Source organism: Aegilops tauschii, chromosome 2, assembly GCF_002575655.3.
Source record: "Aegilops tauschii subsp. strangulata cultivar AL8/78 chromosome 2, Aet v6.0, whole genome shotgun sequence".
Classification (NCBI taxonomy): domain Eukaryota; kingdom Viridiplantae; phylum Streptophyta; class Magnoliopsida; order Poales; family Poaceae; genus Aegilops; species Aegilops tauschii.
In genome coordinates this window covers 449,221,953-449,234,549 of record NC_053036.3, presented here as the reverse complement: position 1 = coordinate 449,234,549, position 12,597 = coordinate 449,221,953, and positions in this window count along the sequence as shown.

Genomic DNA, 12,597 nt, shown 5'->3' with positions numbered 1-12,597 from the left:
GTGATGTTTCGAAACCAGACTTAGAAGTGGTAATATTAGTTTGAACCTCTCTGATATCCGTGTTCAGCGGATCAGCGCGAGCATTTGCAGTTGATGAGCTGAATTTCATTTCTAATATCAGTTTGAACCTTGTTATCTTCGAATTTAAGCCATATAACTCTGGAATTTGAACCTTGTAATATTTCGAGCATTTTTGGTACAATCGTTGAAATGGCATCGTATGAGACTCGTATATTGCTAGCACTATTTTGACCTTAATATGCAATGGTCTTAGATTTTATTAATCACTCTTGAATCTATTTACCTTGTCGATCTCACAGCACACGATCTGTATAGCTAACTCGACTGTGATCTTCGACATTATTGCACACAGATGGTTTCTTCCACCATGTGCACTGTAGAGTGCAGAATTAATTATCAAACTCGAGTGTCCATCATCACCCTTCTGTGTAACTTTGACCTCATCACCCACGGGTAAACTTATGACTGAAGTCAGTCCACACACTTCGTTTTTACAAAGCTTTTTGCCAATAAACGCCCATGATTTGTCCCTCTTCTAGCTGACGCATGGCCAAACTAGCCGGGTGGGAAGCTTGCGCGATAAACAGCACGGTAGCGCGGGAAAAGGCTCACCGATGATACATTTGGCGCCTCTTCGAGCCCACGCGTGCGGTGCGGTGTTGTCAAGCATGCACTGGAATCCTCCGCTATGAACGCCGTGACAAGACATGACGATTACAGGCCGGTCGGCCCCCATTTATTACAGCGGCCATTTAACCCTTGTGTCTCTTCAACCTTTCGATCGCGCCCCACCATTGCAAGAAGCACACCCACCACGAGAAATTCATAGAGGGTATCCTGCGCGGCTCCAATGGAGCTCCGAGCGGCTGCCGATAACGAGCAGCAGTTCACCATGCGTGCCGTGGTTGACACCCACAGAAGGTTCATGGACCTCTCGGTGGTGTACACCAACGACCCGGTCTGGGTGGAGCACTCCATCCACATCATGGAGCTGTTGCTTGCCGAGGAGAAGTACAAGTTGGTCGGGTTCGACCTCGAGTACACCCGCGCTAGTGCCGGGTCTCGTCCCAAGGTCGCCGTCGCCTAGATGTGCATGTGCCACCACGTCCTCGTCTACCACTACTGCCTGGCCACAAGGCCTTGCGAGCGTTTTGCCAGGTTTGTCAACAGCCCCCACTACATGTTCGCTACGGTGGACATCACCAACGATGTAAAGGCGCTCGAGAATTCGGGCATCGCCTGCCAGAATCTTGTCGACATCTAGGGCCAGTACAAGATCTGGGGCAGCAAGGAGCATGAGAAGGACTCACTGGTTCACCTCGCCGAGGCCATCATCGACCCCTACTACAGAGACACGAAGGATTCGTGCAACAAGGACAAGCGTGCCTGGCACTCGAACTGGAAGGAGAAACTCGACAAAGCTCACGTCGTGTACGCGGCCAAGGAGGCGTACACGAGCTACGACATGTACAGGTGATGTCTACTACGCAACCTTCTTCTTGTAAACACTAATTAAAACATAAAACCACATCTAAACAGAGCCTAGATGAATTATTTATTACTAAATAGGAGCAAAAGCAAAGGACAAAAATAAAATTGGGTTGCCTCTCAACAAGCGCTATCGTTTAACGCCCCTAGCTAGGCATGATGGTTTCAATGATGCTCACATAAAAGATAAGAATTGAAACATAAAGAGAGCATCATGAACAATATGACTACCACATTTAAGTCTGACCCACTTCCTATGCATAGGGATTTTGTGAGCAAACAACTTATGGGAACAATAATCAACTAGCATAGGAAGGCAAAATAAGCATAACTTTAAAACTTTAAGCACATAGAGAGGAAACTTGATATTATTGCAATTCCTATAGGCATATATTCCTCCCTCATAATAATTTTCAGTAGCATCATGAATTAATTCAACAATATAACCAACACCTAAAGCATTCTTTTCATGATGCACAAGCATAGAATTTTTACTACTCTCCACATAAGAAAATTTATTCTCACCAATAGTAGTGGGAGCAAACTCAACAAAATAACTATCATGTGAAGCATAATCTAATTGAAAATTAAAATCATGATGACAAGTTTCATGGTTATCTTTATTCTTTATAGCATACGTGTCATCACAATAATCATCATAAATAGGAGGCATGCTTTCATCATAATAAATTTTCTCATCAAAACTTGGGGGACTAAACATATCATCTTCATCAAACATAGCATCCCCAAGCTTGTGGCTTTGCGTAGCATCATGGGTATTCAAAGAATTCATACTAACAATATTGCAATCATGCTCATCATTCACATATTTTATGCCAAGCATTCTATGTAATTCTTCTTCTAGCACTTGAGCACAATTTTCCTTTCCATCATTTTCATGAAAGACATTAAAAAGATGAAGCATACGAGGCAACCTCAATTCCCTTTTTTGTAATTTTCTTTTATAGACTAAACTAGTGATAAAACAAGAAACTAAAAGATTCGATTGCAAGATCTAAAGATATACCTTCTAGCACTAACCTCCCCGGCAACGGCACCAGAAAAGAGCTTAATGTGTACTATGCAACCTTCTTCTTGTAGACTCATGTTGGGCCTCCAAGCGCAGAGTTTTGTAGGACAATAGCAAATTTCCCTCAAGTGGATGACCTAAGGTTTATCAATCCGTGGAAGGCATAGGATGAAGATGGTCTCTCTCAAACAACCCTGCAACCAAATAACAAAGAGTCTCTTGTGTCCCCAACACACCCATTACAATGGTAAATTGTATAGGTGCACTAGTTCGGCGAAGAGATGGTGATACAAGTGCAATATGGATGGTAGATATAGGTTTTTGTAATCTGGAAATATAAAAACAGCAAGGTAACTAATGATAAAAGTGAGCGCAAACGGTATTGCAATGCTAGGAAACAAGGCCTAGGGTTCATACTTTCACTAGTGCAAGTTCTCTCAACAATAATAACATAATTGGATCATATAACTATCCCTCAGCATGCAACAAAGAGTCACTCCAAAGTCACTAATAGCGGAGAACAAACGAAGAGATTATGGTAGGGTACGAAACCACCTCAAAGTTACTCTTTCGGATCGATCTATTCAAGAGTCCGTAGTAAAATAACACGAAGCTATTCTTTCCGTTCGATATATCACAGAGTTCGTACTAGAATAACACCTTAAGACACAAATCAACCAAAACCCTAATGTCACCTAGATACTCCAATGTCACCTCAAGTATCTGTGGGTATGATTATACGATATGCATCACACAATCTTAGATTCATCTATTCAATCCAACACAAAGTACTTCAAAGAGTGCCCCAAAGTTTCTACCGGAGAGTCAAGATGAAAATGTGTGCCAACCCCTATGCATAAGTTCACAAGGTCACTGAACCCGCAAGTTGATCACCAAAACATACATCAAGTAGATCACGTGATATCCCATTGTCACCACAGATAAGGACATGCAAGACATACATCAAGTGTTCTCAAATCCTTAAAGACTCAATCCGATAAGATAACTTCAAATGGAAAACTCAATCCATTACAAGAGAGTAGAGGGAGAGAAACATCATAAGATCCAACTATAATAGCAAAGCTCGCGATACATCAAGATCGTGCCAAATCAAGAACACGAGAGAGAGAGAGAGATCAAACACATAGCTACTGGTACATACCCTCAGCCCCGAGGGTGAACTACTCCCTCCTCGTCATGGAGAGCGCCGGGATGATGAAGATGGCCACCGGAGAGGGATTCCCCCCCTCCGGCAGGGTGCCGGAACGGGTCTAGATTGGTTTGCGGTGGCTCTGGAGGTTTGCGGTGGCGGAACTCCTGATCTATTGTGTTCCCCGATGTTTTTAGGGTATATGGACATATATAGGCGAAAGAAGTCGGTCAGGGGAGCCACGAGGGGCCCACAAGGGTGAGGGGCGCGCCCAGGGGGGTAGGGCGCGCCCCCTGCCTCATGGCTTCCTCAAAGCTTCCCTGGCGTCTACTCCAAGTCTCTTGGATTGCTTCCGTTCCAAAAATAACTCTCCCGAAGGTTTCATTCTGTTTGGACTCCATTTGATATTCCTTTTCTTCGAAACACTGAAATAGGCAAGAAAACAACATTTTGTGCTGGGCCTCTGGTTAATAGGTTAGTCCCAAAAATAATATAAAAGTGTATAATAAAGCCCATAAACATCCAAAACAGGTAATATAATAGCCTGGAACAATCAGAAATTATAGATACATTGGAGACGTATCAACAGGCGGATCGTTGACATGAGGAAGTGCCTCCTTCCCCAAAACGGCCACGGATCCAGCTGGAAGCAGAGCAATGGCAAGCATCGTCGCAACAATAAGTAGATGATTAGATCCTTGTTTCTCCTACTTTAGTATGCGTGTAATTGCTTACTTTGGTGTGTGGAATGTTATGTGTGTAGTCACTTGTGTAATTGTATGCTTAATTTGGTTGTGCAATGCTGTCTTTTTAAGTACATATGTTGATGCTCTGTAGACAGAGCGTAGATGTTGTGCGGACAAAGAAAATCACATCACACACGAACTAAACAATGGAACCCGTCGGTGATGTTTTCATCAATCACTCACAATTGTATACCAGCAATCGTTTGCTCACAACACACACGGCTTATTAGCAGTCATCATCTGCGTTGTTATCGGTCTTCGCACACGTTTCCGATTACAGACCTGTTTGCCGCGTATTACACACATCTTGTTAAGTTGAACCGTTTCTGTTCTCATGTCTCAACACAAACGGTTCATCCGAGTGAACCGCATGCCGTATATTGCACACACCTTGATCTGGCTGACCGTTTCTTTTGTGTTGCCTAATCACAAACATTTCAGCTGAGTGAACCATATGCTGTATATCGCACACACCTTCATCTGGCCGCCCGTTTCTTTTGTTCCTCCTCATCGCAAATAGTTTGTTGAGCTGAACCGTATGCCCTGCATCACCTTTTTGACGGGTTTTTTACACCACCGTTTGCGATTATGGCATCGCACACAGTTTCGTCGAAGGGACTCTGATCGTAGTGTCGCGTTAGCAGCATCCTGCAGTAGTGTAGGGTTTGAGATGAGATGGTGCTGTTGAAGATGTTGATGGAGATTGCCTCCCCAAGATGGGAGAGTTGTTAGTGATGATGAGGACGATGATTTCCCCCTCTGGAATCGCTCCGCCAGAGGGCAAAAGTGCTCCTGCCCAAGTTCCACCTCGAGACGGCGGCGATCCGTCCCGAAAGTCCCCTCTCATTTTTTCTAGGTCAAAATGACTTATATAGCAGAAGATGGGCACCGGAGGTGGGCCTGGGTGAGCACAACCCACCAGGGCGCGCCTGGGCTGCCTAGCGCGCCCAGGTGGGTTGTGCCCACCTGGTGGGCCCCCTCTGGTAGTTATTTGCTCCAATAATTATTAAATATTCCATAAAAAATCTCCGTTAAGTTTCAGCTTGTTTGGAGTTGTGCAGAATAGGTAGCCTGACGTAGCTTTTCCAGGTCCAGATTTCCAGCTGCCGAAATTCTCCCTCTTGGTGTGTACCTTGCAAATTATGAGAGAAAAGGCATTAGAATTACTCCAAAAAGCATTATTATGGATAAAAACATCATAAATAACAGTAAGAAAACATGATGCAAAATGGACGTATCATGCACTGATATGTCTCCAACGTATCTATAATGTTTGATTGTCCCGTGCTATTATATTATCTATCTTGGATGTTTTATATGCATTTGTATGCTATTTTATATGATTTTTGGGACTAACCTATTAACCTAGAGCCCAGTGCCAATTTCTGTTTTTTCCTTGTTTTTTAGTTTTGTGGAAAAGGAATATCAAACGGAGTCTAATTGACCTGAAAATTCACGATGATTTTTTATGGACCAGAAGAAGCCCCCGAAGCAAAAGAGTTGGGCCAGAAGAGCCACGAGGCCTCCACAAGGGTGGAGGGCGCGCCCTCCCTGTTGGAAATATGCCCTAGAGGCAATAATAAATGGTTATTATTATATTTCTTTGTTTATGGTAATTGTCTATTATTCATGCTATAATTGTATTGTCCGGAAATCGTAATACATGTGTGAATACATAGACCACAACGTGTCCCTAGTAAGCCTCTAGTTGACTAGCTTGTTGATCAACAGATAGTCATGGTTTCCTGACTATGGACATTGGATGTCGTTGATAACGGGATCACATCATTAGGAGAATGATGTGATGGACAAGACCCAATCCTAAGCATAGCATAAAAGATCGTGTAGTTTCGTTTGCTAGAGCTTTTCCAATGTCAAGTATCTTTTCCTTAGACCATGAGATCGTGCAACTCCCGGATACCGTAGGAGTGCTTTGGGTGTGCCAAACGTCACAACGTAACTGGGTGACTATAAAGGTGCACTACGGGTATCTCCGAAAGTATCTGTTGGGTTGGCACGGATCGAGACTGGGATTTGTCACTCCGTGTGACGAAGAAGTATCTCTGGGCCCACTCGGTAATGCATCATCATAATGAGCTCTATGTGACTAAGGCGTTAGTCACGGGATCATGCATTGCGGTACGAGTAAAGAGACTTGCCGGTAACGAGATTGAACAAGGTATTGGGATACCGACGATCGAATCTCGGGCAAGTAACATACCGATTGACAAAGGGAATTGTATACGGGATTGATTGAATCCTCGACACCGTGGTTCATCCGATGAGATCATCGTGGAACATGTGGGAGCCAACATGGGTATCCAGATCCCGCTGTTGGTTATTGACCGGAGAGGCGTCTCGTTCATGTCTGCATGTCTCCCGAACCCGTAGGGTCTACACACTTAAGGTTCGGTGACGCTAGGGTTGTAGAGATATGTATATGCGGAAACCCAAAAGTTGTTCGGAGTCCCGGACGTCACGAGAGGTTCCGGAATGGTCTGGAGGTGAAGAAGTATATATAGGAAGTCAAGTTTCGGCCACCGGGAAAGTTTCGGGGGTTACCGGTATTGTACCGGGACCACCGGAAGGGTCCCGGGGGTCCACCGGGTGGGGCTACCTATCCCGGAGGGCCCCGTGGGCTGAAGTGGGAAGGGAGCCAGCCCCTAGTGGGCTGGGCGCCCCCCCATGGGCCTTTCCCCCTGCGCCTAGGGTTGCAAACCCTAGGGTGGGGGGTTTCCCACTTGCCTTGGGGGGCAAGGAACCCCCCTGGCCGCCGCCCCTTGCCCTAGATGGGCTTTGGCCGCCGCCCCCCTCCCAGGGGGCCTATATAAAGGGGGGGAGGGAGGGCAGAACGCTACAGCCTTGGGCGCCTCCCTCCTCCCCTGCAACACCTCTCACTCTCGCAGAAGCTCGGCGAAGCCCTGTCGGAGACCCGCTACATCCACCACCACGCCGTCGTGCTGCTGGATCTCCATCAACCTCTCCTTCCCCTTTGCTGGATCAAGAAGGAGGAGACGTCACTGCACCGTACGTGTGTTCAACGCGGAGGTGCCGTCCGTTCGGCACTCGGTCATCGGTCATTCGGATCACGGCGAGTACGACTCCGTCATCCACGTTCATTGGAACGCTTCCGCTCGCGATCTACAAGGGTATGTAGATGCACTCCTTTCCCCTCGTTGCTAGTACACTCCATAGATGCATCTTGGTGAGCGTAGGAAAATTTTAAATTATGCTACGATTCCCAACAGTGGCATCATGAGCCAGGTCTATGCGTAGTTACTATGCACGAGTAGAACACAAAGCAGTTGTGGGCGTTGAGTTTGCCAATTCTTCTTGCCGCTACTAGTCGTTTCTTGTTTCGGCGGCATTGTAGGATGAAGCGGCCCGGACCGACCTTACACGTACGCTTACGTGAGACAGGTTCCACCGACTGACATGCACTAGTTGCATAAGGTGGCTAGCGGGTGTCTGTCTCTCCTACTTTAGTCGGAACGGATTCGATGAAAAGGGTCCTTATGAAGGGTAAATAGAAATTGACAAATCACGTTGTGGTCATACGTAGGTAAGAAAACGTTCTTGCTAGAAACCTACAAACCACGTAAAAACTTGCAACAACAATTAGAGGACGTCTAATTTGTTTTTGCAGCAAGTGCTATGTGATGTGATATGGCCAGAAGATGTGATGAATGATATATGTGATGTATGAGATTGATCATATTCTTGTAACAGGAATCACGACTTGCATGTCGATGAGTATGACAACCGGCAGGAGCCATAGGAGTTGTCTTTATTATTTTGCATGACCTGCGTGTCATTGAATAACGCCATGTAAATTACTATACTTTGTTGCTAAACGCGTTAGCCATAGAAGTAGAAGTAATCGTTGGCGTGACGACTTCATGAAGACACAATGATGGAGATCATGGTGTCATGCCGGTGACGAAGATGATCATGGTGCCCCGAAGATGGAGATCAAAGGAGCATAATGATATTGGCCATATCATGTCACTATTTGATTGCATGTGATGTTTATCATGTTTTTGCATCTTATTTGCTTAGAACGACGGTAGTAAGTAAGATGATCCCTTATAATAATTTCAAGAAAGTGTTCACCCTAACTGTGCACCGTTGCGAAGGTTCGTTGTTTCGAAGCACCACGTGATGATCGGGTGTGATAGATTCTAACGTTCGAATACAACGGGTGTTGACGAGCCTAGCATGTACAGACATGGCCTCGGAACACACGCAATACACTTAGGTTGACTTGACGAGCCTAGCATGTACAGACATGGCCTCGGAACACGGAGGACCGAAAGGTCGAGCATGAGTCGTATAGAAGATACGATCAACATGGAGATGTTCACCGATCTTGACTAGTCCGTCTCACGTGATGATCGGACACGGCCTAGTTAAACTCGGATCATGTTTCACTTAGATGACGAGAGGGATGTCTATCTGAGTGGGAGTTCATTATATAATTTTATTAGATGAACTTAATTATCATGAACTTAGTCTAAAATCTTTACACTATGTATTGTAGATCAAATGGCCAACGTTGTCCTCAATTTCAACGCATTCCTAGAGAAAACCAAGCTGAAAGATGATGGCAGCAACTATACGGACTGGGTCCGGAACCTGAGGCTCATCCTCATAGTATCCAAGAAAGATTATGTCTTAGAAGCACCGCTAGGTGATGCACCAATCCCACAGAACCAAGACGTTATGAACGCTTGGCAGCAGCGTGCTGATGATTACTCCCTCGTTCAGTGCGGCATGCTTTACAGCCTAGAACCGGGTCTCCAAAAGCGTTTTGAGAAACATGGAGCATATGAGATGTTCGAGGAGCTGAAACTAGTTTTCCAAGCTCATGCCCGGGTCGAGAGATATGATGTCTCCGACAAGTTCTTCAGCTGTAAAATGGAGGAGAACATTTCTGTTAGTGAGCACATACTCAGAATGTCTGGGTTGCACAACCGCTTGACTCAGCTGGGAGTTAATCTCCCGGATGACGCGGTCATTGACAGAATCCTCCAGTCGCTTCCACCAAGCTACAAGAGCTTTGTGATGAACTACAATATGCAGGGGATGGAAAAGACCATTCCTGAGGTATATTCAATGCTGAAATCAGCGGAAGGGGAGATCAGAAAAGAACATCAAGTGTTGATGGTGAATAAAACCACTAAGTTCAAGAAGGGCAAGGGTAAGAAGAACTTCAAGAAGGACGGCAAGGGAGTTGCCGCGCCCGGTAAACCAGTTACTGGGAAGAAGTCAAAGAATGGACCCAAGCCCGAGACTAAGTGCTTTTATTGCAAGGGAAGTGGTCACTGGAAGCGGAACTGCCCCAAATACTTAGCGGACAAGAAGAAGGCCGGCAACACCAAAGGTATATGTGATATACATGTAATTGATGTGTACCTTACCAGTACTCTTAGTAGCTCCTGGGTATTTGATACCGGTGCGGTTGCTCATATTTGTAACTCAAAACATGAACTACGGAATAAACGGAGACTGGCAAAGGACGAGGTGACGATGCGCGTCGGGAATGGTTCCAAGGTCGATGTGATCGCCGTCGGCACGCTACCTCTGCATCTACCCACGGGATTAGTTTTAAACCTCAATAATTGTTATTTAGTGCCAACTTTGAGCATGAACATTGTATCTGGATCTCGTTTAATTCGAGATGGCTACTCATTTAAATCCGAGAATAATGGTTGTTCGATTTATTTGAGAGATATGTTTTATGGTCATGCCCCGCTGGTCAATGGTTTATTTTTGATGAATCTCGAACGTGATGTTACACATGTTCATAGTGTGAATACCAAAAGATGTAAAGTTGATAACGATAGTCCCACATACTGGTGGCACTGCCGCCTTGGTCACATTGGTGTCAAGCGCATGAAGAAGCTCCATGCAGATGGACTTTTGGAGTCTCTTGATTACGAATCATTTGACACATGCGAACCATGCCTCATGGGTAAGATGACCAAGACTCCATTCTCCGGAACAATGGAGCGAGCAACCAACTTATTGGAAATCATACATACCGATGTGTGTGGGCCAATGAGTGTTGAGGCTCGCGGAGGATATCGTTATGTTCTCACTCTCACTGATGATTAAGTAGATATGGGTATGTCTACCTAATGAAACACAAGTCTGAAACCTTTGAAAAGTTCAAGGAATTTCAGAGTGAGGTTGAGAATCAACGTGACAGGAAAATAAAATTCTTACGATCAGATCGTGGTGGAGAATATTTAAGTCACGAATTTGGTACACACTTAAGGAAATGGGAATAGTTTCACAACTCACGCCGCCTGGAACACCTCAGAGAAATGGTGTGTCCGAACGTCGTAATCGCACTCTATTGGATATGGTGCGATCTATGATGTCTCTTACCGATTTACCGCTCTCATTTTGGGGCTATGCTTTAGAGACTGCCGCATTCACTTTAAATAGGGCTCCGTCGAAATCCGTTGAGACGACACCGTATGAATTATGGTTTGGGAAGAAACCTAAGCTGTCGTTTCTAAAAGTTTGGGGATGCGATGCTTATGTCAAGAAACTTCAACCTGAAAAGCTCGAACCCAAGTCGGAAAAATGTGTCTTCATAGGATACCCTAAGGAAACTATTGGGTATACCTTCTACCTCAGATCCGAAGGCAAGATCTTCGTTGCCAAGAACGGGTCCTTTCTGGAGAAGGAGTTTCTCTCGAAAGAATTGAGTGGGAGGAAAGTGGAACTTGATGAGGTGATAGTCACCCCTTCCGAACCGGAAAGTAGCGCAGCGCAGGAAAATGTTCCTGTGGTGCCTACACCGACTGGGGAGGAAGTTAATGATAATGATCATGAAGCTTCGGATCAAGTTACTGAACTTCGTAGGTCCACAAGGACACGTTCCGCACCAGAGTGGTACGGCAACCCTGTCCTGGAAATCATGTTGTTAGACAACGGTGAACCTTCGAACTATGAAGAAGCGATGGCGGGCCCGGATTCCGACAAATGGCTAGAAGCCATGAAATCCAAGATAGAATCCATGTATGAAAACAAAGTATGGACTTTGACTGACTTGCCCGATGACCGGCGAGCCATAGAAAACAAATGGATCTTTAAGAAGAAGACGGACGCGGATGGTAATGTGACCATCTACAAAGCTCGACTTGTCGCTAAGGGTTATCGACAAGTTCAAGGGGTTGAATACGATGAGACTTTCTCACCCGTGGCGAAGCTGAAGTCCGTCCGAATCATGTTAGCAATTGCCGCATACTATGATTATGAGATATGGCAGATGGACGTCAAAACGGCATTCCTTAACGGCTTCCTTAAGGAAGAGTTGTATATGATGCAGCCGGAAGGTTTTGTCGATCCTAAGAATGCTAACAAAGTATGCAAGCTCAGCGCTCAATCTATGGGCTGGTGCAAGCATCTCGGAGTTGGAACATTCGCTTTGATGAGATGATCAAAGCGTTTGGGTTTACACAGACTTATGGAGAAGCCTGTGTTTACAAGAAAGTGAGTGGGAGCTCTGTAGCATTTCTCATATTATATGTGGATGACATACTATTGATGGGAAATGATATAGAATTCTTGGAAAGTATAAAGGCCTATTTGAATAAGTGTTTTTCAATGAAGGACCTTGGAGAAGCTGCTTATATATTAGGCATCAAGATCTATAGAGATAGATCAAGACGCCTCATTGGTCTTTCACAAAGTACATACCTTGACAAGATATTGAAGAAGTTCAGTATGGATCAGTCCAAGAAGGGGTTCTTGCCTGTATTGCAAGGTGTGCAATTGAGCACGGCTCAATGTCCGACCACGGCAGAAGATATAGAAAAGATGAGTGTCATCCCCTATGCCTCGGCCATAGGGTCTATTATGTATGCCATGCTGTGTACCAGACCTGATGTAAACCTTGCCGTAAGTTTGGTAGGAAGGTACCAAAGTAATCCCGGCATGGAACACTGGACAGCGGTCAAGAATATCCTGAAGTACCTGAAGAGGACTAAGGATATGTTTCTCGTTTATGGAGGTGACGAAGAGCTCGTCGTAAAGGGTTACGTCGACGCTAGCTTCGACACAGATCTGGATGACTCGAAGTCACAAACCGGATACGTGTATATTTTGAATGGAGGAGCAGTAAGCTGGTGCAGTTGCAAGCAAAGCGT